This window comes from Podarcis pityusensis (assembly GCF_964106645.2).
Source record: "Podarcis pityusensis genome assembly, chromosome: 1".
Classification (NCBI taxonomy): domain Eukaryota; kingdom Metazoa; phylum Chordata; class Lepidosauria; order Squamata; family Lacertidae; genus Podarcis; species Podarcis pityusensis.
In genome coordinates, this window is record NC_138028.1 from 1,278,084 (window position 1) to 1,299,001 (window position 20,918).

A 20,918-nucleotide genomic window follows, 5' to 3' on the forward strand; every position below is an offset into this window, starting at 1 on the left:
CATTTCAGGCCCCCCCCTCTTGCTTTGACATGAAAGAAGCTTTGTGTAGCCAACTTAATTACGTAAAGGTTAGCGGGCAAGAAATGTAATGTTGTGCCTAATGGCTCTAACCTTTAAACGATGCCTACAAGCGCGGAGACATTTTTGCAAAGGTGACTTCCAGGGCTGAAACACCGTATTCTGGAAACTTTACAAGGGGAGTGCCAGAAGCCGTCAGTACCCACATTAAAATGGGGCTGCAGGCAACTCGTATCTCTGCGACGTTACAAGGTCCGCCCTTGTATCTGGAGGAGGGGAGAAGAGCAGGGAGGCCTGAGGGGGGAGACAGAATTACTGCCTCCAATGTGGACGCAAAGCATGCTTCTCCTGGCTAGCAGTTTTTGATAGCCCTCTCCCGAATGAAGTCATCTGATCCTCTCTGGTGGTCCTCCAAGTTGGCAGCCATCCTTGCCTCCTAAATGCCATAGTTTAACTACGTGCCAAAGCTAGAAGTCCGCTCTTTTATTTATTCTGACTCTTCCAATGCTCAGCTTCCCTAAATGTTCACGTGTTCTAGTCTTATGAGAGAAGGAGAAAAATGTCCCCACCCCACCTTGTCCATTTTCTCCATGTCTTGCCTAATTCTATCAGCTTCTTCTGTGTCCCCTCTTCCTCGCCTTTCCTCTGAAGCTCCATCTGGTACGCAGGCTGAGACCCTCCCTGCCCGCAGACTGTCTCACCAGAGTGGTGCATGCTCTGGTTATCTCCCGATTGGACTACTGCAATGCGCTCTACATGGGGCTACCTTTGAAGGTGACCCGGAAACTGCAATTAATCCAGAATGCGGCAGCTAGACTGGTGACTGGGAGTGGCCGCCGAGACCACATAACACCAGTCCTAAAAGACTAACATTGGCTTCCAGTACGTTTCCGAGCACAAGTGACTAGAGTGACTAGTGGGGTGCCACAGGGTTCTGTCTTGGGCCCGGTCTTATTCAACATCTTTATCAACGACTTGGATGATGGACTCAAGGGCATCCTGATCAAATTTGCAGATGACACCAAACTGGGAGGGGTGGCTAACACCCCAGAGGACAGGATCACACTTCAAAACGACCTTGACAGATTAGAGAACTGGGCCAAAACAAACAAGATGAATTTTAACAGGGAGAAATGTAAAGTATTGCACTTGAGCAAAAAAAAATGAGAGGCACAAATACAAGATGGGGGACACCTGGCTTGAGAGCAGTACATGTGAAAAGGATCTAGGAGTCTTGGTTGACCACAAACTTGACATGAACCAACAGTGTGACGCGGCAGCTAAAAAAGCCAATGCAATTCTGGGCTGCATCAATAGGAGTATAGCATCTAGATCAAGGGAAGTAATAGTGCCACTGTATTCTGCTCTGGTCAGACCTCACCTGGAGTACTGTGTCCAGTTCTGGGCACCACAGTTCAAGAAGGACACTGACAAACTGGAACGTGTCCAGAGGAGGGCAACCAAAATGGTCAAAGGCCTGGAAACGATGCCTTATGAGGAACGGCTAAGGGAGCTGGGCATGTTTAGCCTGGAGAAGAGGAGGTTAAGGGGTGATATGATAGCCATGTTCAAATATAGAAAAGGATGTCACATAGAGGAGGGAGAAAGGTTGTTTTCTGCTGCTCCAGAGAAGCGGACACGGAGCAATGGATCCAAACTACAAGAAAGAAGATTCCACCTAAACATTAGGAAGAACTTCCTGACAGTAAGAGCTGTTTGACAGTGGAATTTGCTGCCAAGGAGTGTGGTGGAGTCTCCTTCTTTGGAGGTCTTTAAGCAGAGGCTTGACAACCATATGTCAGGAGTGCTCTGATGGTGTTTCCTGCTTGGCAGGGGGTTGGACTCGATGGCCCTTGTGGTCTCTTCCAACTCTATGATTCTATGATTCTAAGTCAAAGTGTTGGTGCTGACCTCTAAAGCCCTAAACGGCCTTGGTCCAGTATACCTGAAGGAGTGTCTCCACCCCCATCGTTCTGCCCGGACACTGAGGTCCAGCGCCAAGGGCCTTCTGGCGGTTCCCTCATTGTGAGAAGCAAAGCTACAGGGAACCAGGCAGAGGGCCTTCTCAGTGGTGGCGCCCACCCTGTGGAACACCCTCCCATCAGATGTCAAAGAAATAAGCAGCTATCTTATCTTTAAAAGACATCTGAAGGCAGCCCTGTTTAGGGAAGTTTTTAATATTTAATGCTGTGTTGTTTTTAATATTAGGTTGGAAACCACCCAGAGTGGCTGGGAAAACTCAGCCAAATGGGTGGGGTATGAATAGTAAATTATTATTATTATTATTATTATTATTATTATTATTATTATACGGTGGTACCTCGGGTTACATACGCTTCAGGTTACAGACTCCACTAACCCAGAAATAGTGCTTCAGGTTAAGAACTTTGCTTCAGGATGAGAACAGAAATCGTGCTCCAGCGGCGTGGCAGCAGTGGGAGTCCCCATTAGCTTAAGTGGTGCTTCAGGTTAAGAACAGTTTCAGGTTAAGAACGGACCTCCGGAACGAATTAAGTACTTAACCCGAGGTACCACTGTATAAGGAAAAAGTCCCAAACGCTGCCCCTTTTCTTCATAGGAGAGTCGGTCATTTGGGGAAGGATTGAGGCAGAAGGACTGCAGAAATGGTCCCTCTTGCTGTTGCCAAACACGGAAATGTCCTGCCTTGGAAGAGAGACTAGAGAAGAAACGGGGTTTCTACCCAGCCAAGATATAAGAGGCTCTCGCTGCAAAGTGGCACGAAGATGGCCTTATACTCTTGCTTCATCGCCCTGAAATAAAACACCTCCATTTGAGAAAACAAGGTATGCGGAGGAATATTTAGGGCTATGCATAGTGCAATTGATTGGTTTGATGGACCGTGGCGTTTCCTGAGCAGTCGCCTGCCTGGCCTGCCTGGCAGATATACGGTCCTAGGCATACTAAGCAGCTGAGGTCTTGCTTTATGGCCTCCTGGAACTGCTGCCGTCTTTAGCGTAAATCTGCATTTAGAGACACTGATCAGGAGGCGCGCGGTGCCAGACCCAGCCCGGGCCCAGCCTTGCCGAAAGAACTCGGCTTGCACGACCGGCTGGGTCACCACCTCCTCCACGTCCTGCAGTCAATCACAATGAGGCCTGTTGACGAACGCTTTCGGCTGATGGCTTTTCGACACGTCAGATGCTAATGCCGCCAGAGGAGCCGTTTGCAGCCCGCCGTATGATTGCGGCAGATGTGCCCAAACATCAGAGAGCTGGCGCTGGAAATCCTCGCCCGCTTTTTATTGCTGGGGAATGGTCTGTGCGTGCACCGCGACAGCTCTCTTTCCAAAATCCGCTCCCTCCTCCCGCTAGGAGAACGGCCGGCTCCGGGGGCCCAGAGAAAATGCAGTGATTGTATTTGCAGTGCAACCGCCATCGGATTTTGGCTCAGAAGAGTGAAAACAAACTTGGAGAGACTCAGTGCTTGGAAATCCAGCCGTTTTAAAAGGAAGCCGTTCAAGTTCATCTAACCAAACCTTTTAGTTCACCAAAAGTTTGTTCTCTTGAAGGAAGCAATGCTTCAGAATAGCAGTTGCTGGAAGCCACGGGAGGGGAGAGGGCTCTGTGTTCAAATCGTGTTTGCAGGCTTCCCACAGGCCACTGCAAGAACAGGATGCTGGACTAGATGGGCAATTGGCCTGATCCATAAGACTTTTCTTAATTTTTTTCTCCATTCAGAAAGTTGCATGCTGCCATGTTGAGGAACAGAGTCCAAAAGTACTGCATTTTTTGCTCTACAAGACGCACTTTTTCCCCTCCAAAAATTAAGGGGAAATGTGTGTGCGTCTTATGGAGCGAATGCAGGCTACTTGGCTTCAGCGATAGCAACGCGAAGCCCCAGAAGTGCAGTGGGAGTGCTCCTGCCTCACTCTGGAGGCTTCGTGTTGCTTTCGCTGAAGCCTGGAGAGCGAGAGGGGTCGGTGCGCACTGACGTCTCGCTCTCCAGGCTTCAGGGATAGCCGCCTGAAGCCTCTGGAGTTCCCGCTGCACTCCGGAGGCTTCGGGTTGCTTTCACTGAAGCCAGGAGAGCCAGATGGATCGGTGCACACCGATCCCTCTTGCTCTCCTGGCTTTGCTTCGCTGGAGAGGTGCTGCGCAGCTTTCCCTCTCTGCGCAGCACCCCTTCAGCGAAGCAGGAGGAGAAATGGAAGGGGCTCCGTTTCTCCTGCCGCTTTGCTGAAGGGGCGCTGCGCAGAGAGAGAGAGAAATTTTTTTTCTTGTTCTCCCCTTCTAAAACAAGGTGCGTCTTATGGTCGGGTGAGTCCTATAGAGTGAAAAATACGGTAAGTCAGGGACCACACACAATATGTCTTACAGACAGAAAGTCAGTAGGTGATGTTTCTGTTTCCATACCAGGAAGGGGTTTTGCCTGTTTGACTCGTTCCTGCAAAAGGCACAGGGCATCCTTTGTTTTGTTCCTGAACTTCTTACTGCAAGTTGCTCCTGTCTCATGTTCTGATTCCTTCGCAACACTGAGAAAGTGACTTGCCATTCTTAGCAACTGCAGCACCTCCATATCTGCCTAATAAACCTCAGAACATTGACTCCACATTTTTCTTTCTAACTTGATTTACACATGTCTAGTTGACTTTGCTTTCCTTTTGTTTGTTTGCTTGTTTTAAAGCAAGGGCTCAGGTCTTCTGATGGGGCTGAGCATGAATATGAACTTGAAATTGTTCACAGTTCTACAAGAAAATTAGCTTAGTTCACCTGGCAATTATGGGAACTGCTTTCTGATGTTGTTCAGAGATTGTTTTGAACTTGTTCAGTGAACTTCATTCAACCTTAGAAGTTGAATGGAATCTGTTCCGGAAGTCTGTTCAACTTCCAAAATGTTTGGAAAGCAAAGCGCGGCTTCTGATTGGCTGCAGGAAGCTCCGGCAGCCAATCGGAAGCTAAGGAAGCCCCGTTGGACATTTGGCTTCCAAAAATAGTTTGCAAACCAGAACACTCACTTCCAGGTTTGCGGTGCTCAGAAGCCAAAACGTTTGAGAAGTAAGCTGTTCGAAAACCAAGGTACGACTGTAGTTCATTCCTAGCACTGGGCAAAACTAACACGCAACTCACATCTCCTCCATAATAGTTCTCAAACATGGTCTTATGAGAGTGATTGTTGTGGGTTGAGATATCATGATGGTGCCTAGGGCTAGCCAAAGACATTTTGCTGCAACAAGTGATGTGGCTGTGTGTGTTGCTCCAGAGGCGCTCAAAGGAGCAAGTCGGCACAGAATTGCACATAGAGCACCAGCAGCAAGGACACATGTGTGGTCTCTCTCACACCGACACTTCCTTGCTCTTCCTTAAGGAGGCCAACAGTCGCTCTCCTCCACTCCTGCTGCCTGCACTCCTGTTTTCCTGCCCACCTTCTAACATAAGAGGATAAGAAGAGGCTGCTGGATCAGGTGAGTGGCACAGGGATGCTCGCATGAGATCTTGCAGGAACTCAGATTACCTTGAGAGGCTCCCAGAACCAGCACATTGAGCGGACCTTGACCCCACCCCTTCAAGCAAGACAGACAGCTTAGAAGCTCTTTCTGTGGGAATGTTGAGGGTGGCAGGAGAGGATATATTGTTTATTAATACCCTTCCTAACTTGTGCTAGCAAGTTCCTTTACTTAGCAGAGTTCACATTCCCCTTTACACAGCAGAAAAGTAGTTGCAAACTCATGTGAGTTTCTTAAGACAATACACAATTCCTTCTGGCTTGTCCAAATTGAGATGTGTTCTAATATTTTCCTGGTAAGACCCCTTGAATCCCTCCTAAAAGAATAAAGACAGCCCAGTCTTATTCATAAGCAATAAAAAGGAAGTTTACTCAGGATCAGGCAGAGCACAGTGTGGCTCACTGAAGACAGGCTTAAAGTTACAAGCGTATAAAAACAGGTTTACCCCATAAGGGAGATGACCTGGGAGGACTACTTGGCTGGCAGCCAGCAGTTCATTCCAGGAAGTTCGCAGGACGAAAAGAAGATGGAAAAGAGGGAGAGTGGCAGCAGGCCTTGGCCTTTGACCAGGATGGAAAGGTCATACCCACCCACTAGTCCCATGCAAGGAAGGATGCTCCAGGCCAGGAGGAACAGGAAGTTTCTGGTTGGACCAAACATCCCCTTGCATGTCCACTCTAGCAAAACAAGGAATGTTGTACTTGACTGCTCCCAGTGGATTACATCCCACACTTTCTGCACTGGGGAAGTCCAAGCAGACACAGCTCAGAAAGAGTTTAGAAGCTCTCTGCCTTGCTTGGATTTGAGTTGCACCATTTAAACCAGCTGCCTTCAACCGCGTATGGCTGAACTTGTGACAGTTAAATGCATGTAAGATGAGACTCTACCATGGTTAGCTCCAACCTGGCATGGATGTTCTTAGCATGACATGGGAATCAGGGAGTCATGAATGCATTTATTCTAAGGTTGTCATATGTCCAGAATTTCCCAGACATAGCCAGTATTCAGCCCTCCTAAAGGAGCGTCAACATTTTTTAAAAAAATGGTTGTTCTTGCTCTTGATTAAATTTGTATAGTGCCTTTCATCTGTAGATCGCAAGGTTTTTACAAGGTAAAAACACAAAATACATAACAAAAACAAGAGGGGGGAAACCCCAATAGCCCCTCCCACCTATTTATAGGTTTAAGGAAACACTAGCTTTGGGACAAATTAATAATCAAATCTGCTGAATTTGAGCAGGAACTGCCATTAATAGGACCACAAACATTTCTAGGAAATTCAGGCTCCTTAGCAATCTGGCTCGGTGGTTGTGTCCCTGCTTATCCTCATGGAGCAATGATTTCATCATACAACAGAATACTTTCCATAATAAGAACATTGATCTTTAAATAAACCATTTAAAGTTATATTGGATGGGAAAAAACAAGGTGTGCTAGCTGCGCATCTCTTGACAGTTTATTACACATGCCTTGCTTAATCGTTCTTCTCCTTTACAAAGATGGGAAGACAATCAGTTCCATTAGCGCTCGGAGCCTGGCAGAGATGATTCATTTTTCATTTCTCCTTCAGTGAAATATATCTGGGGCAATAAGGCTGGACACTGAATTATGCTCATGGCACTCCCCCGGCCGTAAATTTGACTTTTTAAGAATCACCTGCCTTATCAACAAAAAGGATTCTGGTGGCCTTCAAGCTCTGCGGTTCAGCCCTTCTCATCATGAGAAATGGTGGCTCATTACTTAATCTAATTAATATTTCCTGCCTGTCCATGTCTAAGCACACGGTGATCCTGTCATTACAGTCGCCTGGGCAAGTCCATCAGCTCTGCCCCTTCAGAACTGATGGCGGGAGTGGGAGAGGCAACTTCAGGGCAATTAATTGATAGGAACATGATGTCCTAATAATGTTGTTGTTGTTTAGTTGTTTAGTTGTGTCCGACTCTTCGTGACCCCATGGACCAGAGCACGCCAGGCCCTCCTGTCTTCCACTGCCTCCCGCAGTTTGGTCAAACTCATGCTGGTTGCTTCGAGAACACTGTCCAGCCATCTCGTCCTCTGTCATCCCCTTCTCCTTGTGCCCTCCATCTTTCCCAACATCAGGGTCTTTTCCAGGGAGTCTTCTCTTCTCAGGAGGTGGCCAAAGTCTTGGAGCCTCAGCTTCACGATCTGTCCTTCCAGTGAGCACTCAGGGCTGATTTCCTTCAGAATGGAGAGGTTGGATCTTCTTGCAGTCCATGGGACTCTCAAGAGTCTCCTCCAGCACCAGAATTCAAAAGCATCAATTTTTCGGCGACCAGCCTTCTTTATGGTCCAGCTCTCACTTCCATACACCACTACCGGGGAAACCATAGCTTTAACTATATGGACCTTTGTTGGCAAGGTGATGTCTCTGCTTTTTAAGATGTTGTCTAGGTTTGTCATTGCTTTTCTCCCAAGAAGCAGGCGTCTTTTAATTTCGTGACTGCTGTCACCATCTGCAGTGATCATGGAGCCCAAGAAGGTAAAATCTCTCACTGCCTCCATTTCTTCCCCTTCTATTTGCCAGGAGGTGATGGGACCAGTGGCCATGATCTTAGATGCCCTAAATCTGCCAACATCCAGCTTCTCCAGGTGCCCACAAGTTCTGAGAGAGGGTGGGGGATTTTTCCTCTCTCCACTTTCTCCCTGCCAGCCATCGTTTGATAATCTTCCATCCTGTCACCTCTTACTTGCTTTTTCTCCAAACTAAAAAGCCCCACCTGCTGCAATCTTCCTTTCTCATCTCCTTTTCCATTTGGCTTCATTGCATGGGTCCACAACTTTTGGCGTCATGAGAAAGGGGAAAGAATTTTTCTCCACCCACTTTCTCCACGCAATAGCACGATTTTATAAACTTCTATCATGCCGTAAAACAGTCTTCCATTCTGGTTTTGTGCTTTCCCACAGGGGGTGCTTGCTGAAAAAGCACACCCACAAGGATTGGAGGGTAGAAAATGGTGTAGGAATGGATTGAGGCACTAAGTGAGGATACATTGTTTGGTTATTATCCTTCCTTGCTCAACTTAGTGAGTTCAGCAGAGTACGGTTCTTTGCAGCTTAAACTTAGAAGCTAAGACAAGGTTGATTTAATCTTCTAGAAACAGTAATCCAGGATGCTTTAAGGCAGACTGGATTTTCCTGGTATTACCCCTTTTCTCCCTCTATTTTTAACAATTGCACACAGATTGTTTTGTGAAGATGTAAAAGTAGTATTTACTTGCATAATCTAGGTCTTAACAAGCAATTACAGGAGCAAAATGAAGGCAGGCTTATAACCACTATCTAAGATACAAAAGTACAAAATGTAAGTTCAAAAATGGTGTCTGAGCTGTAGAGCAGGGGTCAGCAACCTAAGGCCCATGGGCCACAAGCCACCCATGGGGGTCGTTTAACCGATCCATGGACCCCCGCCACCTGCTCAGTCGGCTCCCGTGCACCACGCTAAATCAGCGCACGGCAGAGCGGGGACCACCTTCCGCAATGCTGGCCAGCTTCCCATTGGCTCCTGCAGCTCCTGCAGCTCCTTTTCGAGGGAGTCTTCTCTTCTCATGAGGTGGACAAAGTTTTGGAGTCTCAACTTCAGGATCTGTCCTTCCAGTGAGCACTCAGGGCTGATTTCCTTCAGAATGGAGAGGTTGGATCTTCTTGAAGTCCATGGGACTCTCAAGAGTCTCCTCCAGCATCACTGCCTTGCCATGGTGAAGGGGCTTGAATGAGCTATGCCGTGCAGGGCCACCTAAGATGGACAGATCATAGTGGAGAGTTTTGACCAAACGTGATCCACCTGGAGCAGGAACCGGCAAGCCACTCCAGTATCCCTGCCAAGAAAACTCCATGGACAAAGACAACCAGAAACTAGATGACGGCAAAAACAGCAGGCACTCTTAGAAATAAGAGCCTCCAGCCCACCTGTAATGGACATTCTTCTGGTGAACTTGCAAAGCCATTCCCAAAACTTGCAGCCTGTTTGTCGACTCTCGAGCAAGGATGCAGGCATTGGGAAAGAGCAGCATGCCTCTGAGCAGCTGCAGAATGCTGAGCAGTACCAGCACCTTTTTTCTAGGAAAAAATCACTCCAGACACACACACTACTACAAGCCGCCCCCATCTCCAAGGGGTTCCAGGACCTCCCCAGATTCAGCTTCCTTGGGCTCCATGATCACTGCAGATGGTGACAGCAGCCATGAAATTAAAAGACCCCTGCTTCTTGGGAGAAAAGCAATGACAAGCCTAGACAGCATCTTCAAAAGCAGAGACATCACCTTGCCAACAAAGATCCGTATAGTTAAAGCTATGGTTTTCCCAGTAGTGATGTATGGAAGTGAGAGCTGGACCATAAAGAAGGCTGATCGCTGAAGAATTGATGCTTTTGCATTCTGGTGCTGGAGGAGACTCCAGCCTCATGGACTTCAAGAAGATCAAACCTCTCCATTCTGAAGGAAATCAGCCCTGAGTGCTCACTGGAAGGACAGATCCTGAAGCTGAGGCTCCAAGACTTTGGCCACCTCCTGAGAAGAGAAGACTCCCTGGAAAAGACCCTGATGTTGGGAAAGATGGAGGGCACAAGGAGAAGGGGACGACAGAGGACGAGATGGTGGGACAGTGTTCTCGCAGTGACCAGCATGAGTTTGACCAAACTGCGGGAGGCAGTGGAAGACAGGAGTGCCTGGTGTGCTCTGGTCCAGGGGGTCACGAGGAGTCGGACACGACTAAACGACTCAACAACAACAACACATCAGAAGCAGTAAAGCATTCTATTTTTTTCCTTTTTTTACATGGAACAGTCTCCTGCCGTGTGTTTCACTCAACTCGCAGGCTTTTGTGCATCCTTATACATAGCCTGCAGTTTGCATGGAGCATGTTGCCGTTTAACCCCTGGGCCAGAACACTTCGCGAAAGGCTTCTTCTTCTTCTTCTTCTTCTTGAGCAGAGCTGGTCCTGTGGCGCTTGGATCCCCCTTGCGCCAGAGAGATAAGGCGGGCTTGAAGGCGCCTGCGCTTGAGGGTATGCCCAGGCTCTGCTCAGCCATCAAAGCGTCGCCATAATATCCCTTTTAAACCCCCCACATTTTTTTATTTATTGATCGCACATAGCAAAGAAAAGAAGAGGCATTAAATACTCATGGCCAGTTCTCAAAGGTTTTCTTGGCAGGAAATTAAAGCTGAAATTCTACGCCTGCTTACCAAGTCAATCGGCAAGCATAGGATTGGGTTGCAGGCTTCTGAAGAAAAGCATCTCCCAGGCTCATTACCTCATTACATTTGCATCCCGCTCCCTTTCCTCCCAGAAGCTCAGAGCAGCATCCATGGATCTGCCTTCTCCCTGCCTTTTAGCAACACAGCTCTAGGCAGGCGAAGAGGACCGAGAGAGGCGTAGGGCAGGATTCAACTACTAAGGCCCAGCAGTGAAAGAAGCCCTCCTCAAGGATTTCTTTGGTGCTGAAGGGGTCAAAAGAACCCCCAGACCAGCACATGGGGGGGGGGGAGATTATTCCCTCTGGCAAGCCAAAATGCGTGATCTGATGGAACAATAACCTTGGGGATAAGTTGCCTCTATCTGCCCAATGAGGGCTACAAGGTTACCCCTGGTGAGTTTCACAGCTGAGAGGAGATCTGGACCTGGTCTTCTCAGTCAGAGCCTTACATAGAATCACAGAACTGTAGAGTTGGAAGAGACTGTTATAAGAATTTTAAGGTCTTAAAGGTAAAGGTACCCCTGCCCGTACAGGCCAGTCTTGCCAGACTCTTTCTTTGGAGGTCTTTAAGCAGAGGCTTGACAACCATATGTCAGGAGTGCTCTGATGGTGTTTCCTGCTTGGCAGGGGGTTGGACTCGATGGCCCTTGTGGTCTCTTCCAGCTCTATGATTCTATGATTCTATGATTCTAGGGTTGTGCGCTCATCTCACTCTATAGGCCGGGAGCCAGCGCTGTCCGCAGACACTTCCGGGTCACATGGCCAGCATGACAAGCTGCATCTGGCGAGCCAGCGCAGCACACGGAATGCCGTTTACCTTCCCGCTGGTAAGCGGTCCCTATTTATCTACTTGCACCTGGGGGTGCTTTCGAACTGCTAGGTTGGCAGGCGCTGGGACCCAACGACGGGAGCGCACCCCACCGCGGGGATTCGAACCGCCGACTATGCGATCAGCAAGTCCTAGGCGCTGAGGTTTTACCCACAGCGCCACCCGCATCCCACTTTAAGGTCTTAGATATGTAATAAATGTTCATAAATGTACCAGGCAAACATGTACATAAATATATAAACCACATGTCTGAAACCCCACAGAAAAAAAGTCCTGAACAAATTGACCTCAAATATTTCTCTGCAAGGTCAAAATGGGAAACCTCTCCATTGTCTCTTTCCTCACAAATCCTGTCTTAAGGGCACATTTAAGATATGAGTAGGGTGTGAGCCTGTGACCTGGCCCAGGAACTAAGTATTTATCATTACAAAAGACTGGCCAGGCTCCCCAGGCAATCCAATCAAGTGACCATTAAACCTGGCAGACAGGAAATAAACAACGCACTCAGATTTCTGTTGTAGACCGCCTTTTCTGTGATGTAGGTATGATGTATCTGGGGGGTGGTCTTGGACTTGAGGGTGGGCAATTTTAAATGTCTATATAAGGGCAGGCACGCTTTTGTTAGGGGTTCCTCCTCCTTTCTCCTGTCTGTGAGCAGGCAGCCTGTTGCAATAGTTGAATAAAGACCAAGCTTACTAGCTGCTTTGCTTCTCAATATTCTCTGGTTGGCCTCTTGCTATTTTCTCCGACTGATGGAGAACCTACAAAAGGACTCTACAAGGGCTCTTGTGTCCCCCATAAGGGAATAAGGGCAGATTTTGTTTATTACAAGACCCCCTGGGATCATCTGGTTCACTCTTTGCAATGCAGGAAAAACAACTAAAGCATTCTTGACAGGTGGCCATCCAACCTCTGCTTAAAAACCTCCACACAAGGAGAGTCCACCACCTTCCAAAGAATTCCTTTCTAATGCCACACAGCTCATGTGTGGAGGATCTAGGAGTCTTGGTTGACCACAAACTTGACATGAGCCAACAGTGTGACGCAGCAGCTAAAAAAGCCAATGCAATTCTGGGCTGCATCAATAGGAGTATAGCATCTAGATCAAGGGAAGTAATAGTGCCACTGTATTCTGCTCTGGTCAGACCTCACCTGGAGTACTGTGTCCAGTTCTGGGCACCACAGTTCAAGAAGGACACTGACAAACTGGAACGTGTCCAGAGGAGGGCAACCAAAATGGTCAAAGGCCTGGAAACGATGCCTTATGAGGAACGGCTAAGGGAGCTGGGCATGTTTAGCCTGGAGAAGAGGAGGTTAAGGGGTGATATGATAGCCATGTTCAAATATATAAAAGGATGTCACATAGAGGAGGGAGAAAGGTTGTTTTCTGCTGCTCCAGAGAAGCGGACACGGAGCAATGGATCCAAACTACAAGAAAGAAGATTCCACCTAAACATTAGGAAGAACTTCCTGACAGTAAGAGCTGTTTGACAGTGGAATTTGCTGCCAAGGAGTGTGGTGGAGTCTCCTTCTTTGGAGGTCTTTAAGCAGAGGCTTGACAACCATATGTCAGGAGTGCTCTGATGGTGTTTCCTGCTTGGCAGGGGGTTGGACTCGATGGCCCTTGTGGTCTCTTCCAACTCTATGCTTCTATGATTCTATGATTCTATGATTCATGCCGTCAGAAAGTTCTTCCTGATGCTTAGTCGGAATCTCCTTTCATGTCATTGGAATCCACTGAATGGTATCCTCCCCTCCAGAGCAGGAGAGAGCAAGCTTGCTCCATCTTCCATGTGACAGCCCTTAAGTTATTTGAAGATGGCTCTCAGATCTCCTCTCCATCTCCTTTTTACCAGGCTAAGCGTACTCAACACCCCCAACAGTTCCTTATAGGGTTTGGTTTCCAGACCCTTGAGCATCTTGTTCTCCCTCCACACACCTTCCAGCTTCTCAACATCCTTCTTAAATCGTGGCATGAGAACTGGACACAGTATTCTGGGTGGGGGTCTGACCAAGGCAGAATAGAGTGGGACTATGACTTCCCTTGATCTGGACTTCTTTTGTGGACTCATGTTAAGCTTGTGGTCCACCAAGACCCACAGATCCTTTTCACATGTACTGCTATTAAGCCAGGTGTCCCCCATCCTATATTTGTGCATCTGGTTCTTCCTGCCTAAGAGCAGAACATGACATTTGTCCCCACTGAAATTCATTTTGTTAGTTTTGGCCCAGTTTTCCAATCTGAAGCAGCAAAGATAAGGATGTGAGGGCTACAACTGGAAGTTTAGATGCTATTGAGAGATTAGCAAGGCAGTGGACTGATGCATTCCACAAGCAAAAGCCTGGATTTTCTTTGAGATCACATCTGCTCTGGCTCTGCTTGCTTTAGTGTAATTGCTCTTCTCTGGCTTGGTTTTCCTTCATTTTAGAGGAAAGTCTAGGCTGGCCTTTGGTTCCCCCCCTTTTCAGTTGCCTCAACACTCTCTCAAATCCTGAGGAACAAAAGCTCAAGGGTCCCCTCTTGGCATTGGGGAATTGCTCGTTGCATCTCTACACTGTGTCTGCTCTCTTGCCTCTCTTGCTCTCTGCCTTACTGTGAGGGCTCCTGCTTGGAGGCAGCTGTGAGATAGAAATTCAGCAAAGCCCATTGTCCGTAGGGCCAGTTTAGTGGGAACTTAACTGACTACTAGAATGTATAAAAGCTCCAGGTGTTGGGCAAGGAGGGCTCTGCCCGTAGAGCAAAAAAAAACTCGGGTTGAGTAAGTTGTATTTCAAGGACTGTGGTTGGATGAGAGGTTTTGGGGAGATGAGGTGGCAGAAGGTGGTTGGGGAGAAGATGCAACAGCCCAGATGGCGCATATTCCCCCTGCATCAGGTGTGCATCAATGGAAATGCTCCCACAGACACCTTTGGACTCTGTCTGGGAATGCATTACTGAATAAAAGTCTCACTCATGGGGAGCCTCTGGACTGAACTCCAAAAGGGAATTTTCTCCTACAGCTGGAACCTACAGGGCTAGAGAGAATGCAGGTGGTGCTATGGTCTAACCATCGAGCCTCTTGGGCTTGCTGATCGGAAGGTCAGCGGTTTGAATCTGCATGACGGGGGTGGGGAGCTCCTATTACTCGGTCCCTGCTCCTGCCAACCTAGCAGTTCGAAAGCACGCCAGTGCAAGTAGATAAATAGGGATAGCTGTGGCAGGCAGAGGTGGACCAGCCTAGAAAGGCAGATATTGTGGGCAAACCTTCTCCTCACCTTCCCATGTCTCCTCCAAGACATGGGACACATAAATGGTCAAATCAGGTCATTGTCTTGCCAAGAAACTTGCCTAACTACCTCAGCAACCTCCTCTCTTTGAGTCTAACCCTCATTAGCAGAGCCGTCTTTCCCATGGGGCTTAGTGGTGTGGCACACCAGGGTGCCGGCCTCTCAGGGGCACCCCAGCAAGTGGGGGAGCTGCGCTGCTTTGCCGGCGGCCTCCCCTTTTCCTGCACGCCCACCAGCTGCGCCCCGCCAACCATAAGGCTGGTGGGCATGCAGCTTCCCTCCCAAGCCTCTGCAGGGATCGCTCTCCTCCCGAGGAGGCTTGGGAGGGGCACAACTTCACTCCCAAGCCTCTGCAAGGATCGCTGTCCTGCAGCAGCATGGGGGAGAGTCGTCCCCCCCCCCAGATGGCTGGCTGTGTGCAACTACGGCCACTCCAACACAATCCATGGTAATTTGGGGGTGCTGGGTAGATATTTGCACCCCGGCACTGCAGCTGCTAATGATTGCTCTGCTCATTAGGTACAGGACCCCAAGAACATGTACAGGACTCAGGGCATGATCCAGACTGGCCCTCTTCAAACCCTGGACAACACTCACCCAGGCACCCTGTAGGGTTGCACCGCAGAGAGGAGACCCCCTGCCCCTCGACCCGCCTTCCTCGCCTGAATCTCCTGGTAAAAGAAAATGCAGGGGAGGAAGGGGAGAAGCAGCCTCAGCAGACACCACTGCTCACATCTGCGTCTTTCATTTCTTTTCCCCCCGTAATCACTGTGTGCTCTGCAGAGTAATATTAAAGCTCTTGGAGTTTCTGTCCGCTCTGGGAGGGGGAAGCCTGTTTAAGAACGTGAGCTGGAGTGCTTCCCCTTTCTTCTCCTCCTTGCATTTGGAAAGTCGATTTGTCAGCACATCAGTCACACGGCGGGTTTTGCATCTTAAAGCTTCACAGCTATCAAACTGGGAAAATCCTGCCTGAGCACGAGAAAGTGGGCGAGGGAGGGAGAGGCAGAGGGGAAAGATGCCTTCATGTGCCAATTAAGCGCTTGCAGGTGCGCACGTCTTGGTGAACAGGCTCGGATGATGCCTTTCTCAACTTTGCAAATTGACCTAAGATCTCAAATAAAATGACGGGGAGGCAGAGAGCCAAGACCTAGCCACAGATGTTGATGTTTATAGATGAATTAATTACACGGCAAAAATAAAATAAAAAACTGAGAACAATCACACGAGGCTTTAAAAACTTTATCCGAGCAAAATAATAAAATGCCGGGCTAATGATTGATCATGAATAATGGATTGGGTGCGTTGCTGCCTTATTTGCATTTGCAAGTTGTCTCTGAACAGATCGCAGATTCTCAAGTTTGTCCATTGCGAAGTATTTTTGGCTCAATCTATGATGCCTCCTATGGCAGCAAGCAGCCTCTGAATGTTCCTTTGGCAAAAAACAGTTGTTAATGTCCCAGGAGGGTGACAGCTAAGTTGTGATTCACCAACAGCCAAGAGGCACTGAGCTCAGGAAGACTTTAATACTGTAGTGCCAACTGAAACAAGAGTTTTTGTTCTTCTGGCTTACAAGATCTAACCAAGGCAATGCAACTTTCTGGGAAGACAAGATGTTGTTGTGGGGTTGTAGGGGGTCAGTCTGAATCAGGGGTTCAGCAGACTTTTTCAGCCATGGTCCGGTCCACCGTCCCTCAGACCATGTGGTGGGCCGGGCTATATTTTGAAAAAAATATGAACACATTCCTATGCCCCACAAATAACCCAGAGATGCATTTTAAATAAAAGGACACATTCTACTCATGTAAAAACACGCTGATTCCCGGACCGTCCGTGGGCTGGATTTAGAAGGCAATTGAGCCGGATCTGGCCCCCAGGCCTTAGGTTGCCCACCCCTGGTCTGGATAATGCCCCAAATCCCTCCCCATTCTTGAAGTCCTGTATCCTGGGAGGGTTAGAATTGGATAGAGGATTCTATTGCTGAACTAGCCAGACAAGTTGCTTTGCAAGGCAATGGCCTTAGCTGGCCATTTAAGTGTCTTCATCAGCATCCCAGGTTGCAAGAGCTGCAGCTAATGGATGGAGCCCCCCAGGTTAATAGAGAGGCCTTTCATCCACCTTCCTCAATGGACACATAGGTAGGGGAAGAAGAGGTGGGGGGGTGTTGTTGATGCTGTGAGCCTTTCCATCCTATGCTCAGGAAGAAGCAAAGATCACCAGTGTTGAAGCAATGATTCTTCAACATCAACTTCGTTGGACTGGTCATGTTGTGCGGATGCCTGATGATCAACTTCCAGAGCAACTACTCTATTCCAAACTTAAAAATGGAAAGTGTAATGCTGGTGGTCAACAAAAGAGATTCAAAGACTCTCTCAAGGCAAATCTAAAAAAAAATGTAGTATAAACACCGACAACTGGGAAACACTGGCCTGCGAGCGCTCCAGTTGGAGAACAGCCTTTACCATAGGTGTCGTGGGCTTTGAAGACACTCAAACTCAGAACGCAAGGGAGAAGTGTGCTAGGAGGAAGGCATGCTTGGCAAATCCTCACCGGGATCAACTCTTGGCCGGAAACCTATGTCCCCACTGTGGAAGGACGTGTGGATCCAGAATCGGCCTCCACAATCACTTATGGACTCACTGTTAAGACCATGTTTATGGAAGACAATTTTACTCGGCTACGAGGGATAGAAGAAGAAGAGGAGGAGGAGGAGGAGGAAGATGCCCTGGCTGTATATATGTGCAAAAAACAACAACCCCCAAACCCGGGCAAGTGCCTGGAACCTCTGGAGTCTCTCATCGCTCTGAGAGTGTTTTGCTGTGCAGCCGTCTCTTTTCCACACTCCTTTAAAGAAAGATTCCCAAAGTGCTGGGTGCTTGCCTTGGAGGGAGCTGTGAGAAACGAGCCAATTTAAATCTGGATTATGTTCTGTTTGTAATGGAGATGTCTAATTGGATGCTGTGGGACCCTTAGCATGGATTTGGAGTAGCTGCCTGGGCCATAAATCCCTGGGACGCCTCCCAATCCCTTCCTCCATCGCTCTGTAGAAGCACCGAAGGCTTTGCCAGGGATGCAGCTGTGCGTTCAGGTGGGAGCTATAATGCCCAATCATTGCCAGTCTGGGGATCCCAGGCTCTGCCAGTCTGACGGCAGGGATCCACACACCCTTCCACTCCTCACGAGCAAATCCATATGGAGGAATGGCAGGCGATGTCGGCGCTGTGCGCTTGCTTTGGAAAAGGTCGCAGCGCAGCTTATACCACTTGCTCCCTGGGACACCAGAAGGTAAATTACCTTTCCTGGGAGATGCTACTCCAAATAACAAAAAGTTAATTTATTTTTTCCCCCTCCCCTCTACAAACATTACAAATTCGTCTCATACAGAGAACGTCCAAAGAAAACACCTTCCTTTCCGAGGCCCCGAGATCAATGATTTTATTGACTGGACTTTGCAAATTTACATTTTTCTTTAGTCTCCTCTCAGGTTTATAAGCTAAAAGACAGTGACAAATGTTCTTCGGGCATCCAGGGCCCAGACACAAGAGATGTAAGCATCTCTCTTCTGATTCTCCTCCCTGGATGCTGTAACACTGGAAGATGGTTAAATGCAGCTTGTAGGAAGTTCTTTTGTTCTCCAGTCACATTGGAGCCATAAGATGGTTGCACAAGGACATGAGAACCTAGGAAGAGGCTGCTGGATCAGACCAGTGGCCCATCTTGACCAGAATTTTGTTCTCACAGTGGCCAACCAGTTGCCTGAAGGAAACCAGAAAGAAGGACGTGGGCACGAGAGCAACTCTCCTCTCCTGTGGTCTCCAGCAACTAGGATTTAGAAGCATCACTGCCTCTGACCGTGGAGACAGAAGACAGCCATCCTGACTAGTGTGATAGGAATTTTGAGGTCTTAGATATATGTTCAGTGTTCATAAATGTACCAACCAAGCACATACATAGATCAGCACAGGAAGACCAACCTGAAACCATTTTTGATTCCCAAACTGACCAAATGTTTTCTCTGCAAGGTCAAAGGAAAATGGAAAAGCCTCCCCATTGTCTTTTCCTTCACAAATCCTGTCTTAAGGGCACATTTAAGATATGAATAGGGTGTGAACCTGTGACCTGGCTCAGGAACTAAGTATGAATCATTACAAAAGACTGGCCACGCTCCGCAGGCAATCCAATCAAGTGACCATTAAACAGGTAACCTGGCAGACAGGAGGTAAACAAAGCACTCAGATTTCTGTTGTAGACCTCCCTTTCTGTGATGTAGGTATGATGTATCTGGGGGTGGTCTTGGACTCCAGGGAGGGAATTTAAAATGTCTATATAAGGGCAGGCACACTTTTGTTGGGGGTTCCTCCTCCCTCCTGCGTGTGGTGAGTGAGGACCCTGTTGCAACAGATCAGTAAAGATCAGGCTTACTAGCTGCTTTGCTTCTCAATATTCTCTGGTTGGTCTCTCTTATTTTCTCCTACCAATAGGGAACCTACATAAGGACTCTGTATGGGCTCTTGGATACCCCATAAGGGGGGAAAAGGGCAGATTTTTGTTTACAACACTAGGAACTATCAATAGCCCTCTCCTCCCCCATGAATTTGTCTAATCCTCTTCCAAATCCATCCAAGTTGGTGGCCATAATTGCCTCTTGTGGGAGGGAGTTCCATAGTCTAACTGTGCCCCGTGTGAAAAGGTCATTTATTTTCTCTGGCTCTTCCGACATTCAGCTTCATTGGACGTCCAGAAGTTCTCGTGTTGTGAGAGAGGGAGGAAGCATTTTCCACTTTCTGCTACATGCCATGCTTAATTTCACATACTTCTCTCATGTTGCTTCTTACTCAACTTTTCTGTAAACTAAAAAGTCCCAAAAGTCCCACAGAGGAGTCTCTCCATCCCCTTCATCCTCTGGGTTGCCCATTTCTGAACCTTTTTCTACTCTACGGTCTCCTACGCATTGTGACTGCCCCCCTTCGTTGTTGCTTTCAAGGATGAATACTATCAGTTGTGACATGGATTTGCATTTGTGTGCTCTGGGGGCTCCAGGACGGATGCAGACCAGAAGGCCTGGCATGACTCTTGCTCCCCAAACAGGTATGGAGAGCGCAGCTCCCTTTGTCAGCCGTGGCTGAGAGCCGAGTGTAAAAATAAACCTGCCACGGTTCCCCCAGCTTTGCTTTCTTGGCTTTTCTTGGCTGTGGTTCAACATTCAGATGGGTGTATAAGCAGATCTGAAGCCCCTTTGAAATGTTGTTATCCTGAAGCAAATGTGGATCGAAAACATCCCTGGCAGAAGATGGCATTTCAGCATTTAAGGCATGATTCCACCAGAGGGCAAAAGGCAGCTACAGTGTTATAATGGGGGGGGGGGGGACTGCTCCCTTTCCCTTATGGGGTATCCAAGAGACCGTATAGAGTTCTTAGGTAGGTTCCCTATTGGTAGGAGAAAAAAACAGAGGCCAGCCAGAGAATATTGAGAAGCAAAGCAGCTAGTAAGCCTGATCTTTATTAAAGCTGTTGTAACAGGGTCCTCACTCACCACACGCAGGAGGGAGGAGGAACCCAGAACAATGGTGTGCAAGCCCTTATATTGACTTTTTGAAATTGCCACCCTGTAAGTGTAAGGCCAAGGGACACGGGTGACGCTGTGGGTTAAACCACAGAGCCCAGGTCTTGCCAATCAGAAGGTCGGCAGTTCGAATCCCCGCGACGGGGTGAGCTCCCGTTGCTCAGTCCCTGCTCCTGCCAACCTAGCAGTTTGAAAGCACAAAGTGCAAGTAGATAAATAGGTACCACTCCAGCGGGAAGGTAAACGGCGTTTCCGTGCACTGCTCTGGTTCACCAGAAGCGGCTTAGTCATGCTGGCCACATGACCCAGAAGCTGTACGCCGGCTCCCTCGGCCAGTAAAGTGAGATGAGCGCCACAACCCCAGAGTCATCCGCAACTGGACCTAATGGTCAGGGGTCCCTTTACCTTTACCTTTAAGTGTAAGGCCACCCCCCTTCACTTCCTATTGAGTGTGTTCCCTTTGTAAATTGAGTCCCCCACCACTATGGGAAAGCACGCCTTGGTTTAAGAACGCTTTGGTTTAAGAACGGACTTCCAGAATGGATTAAGTTCGTAAACCAAGGTACCA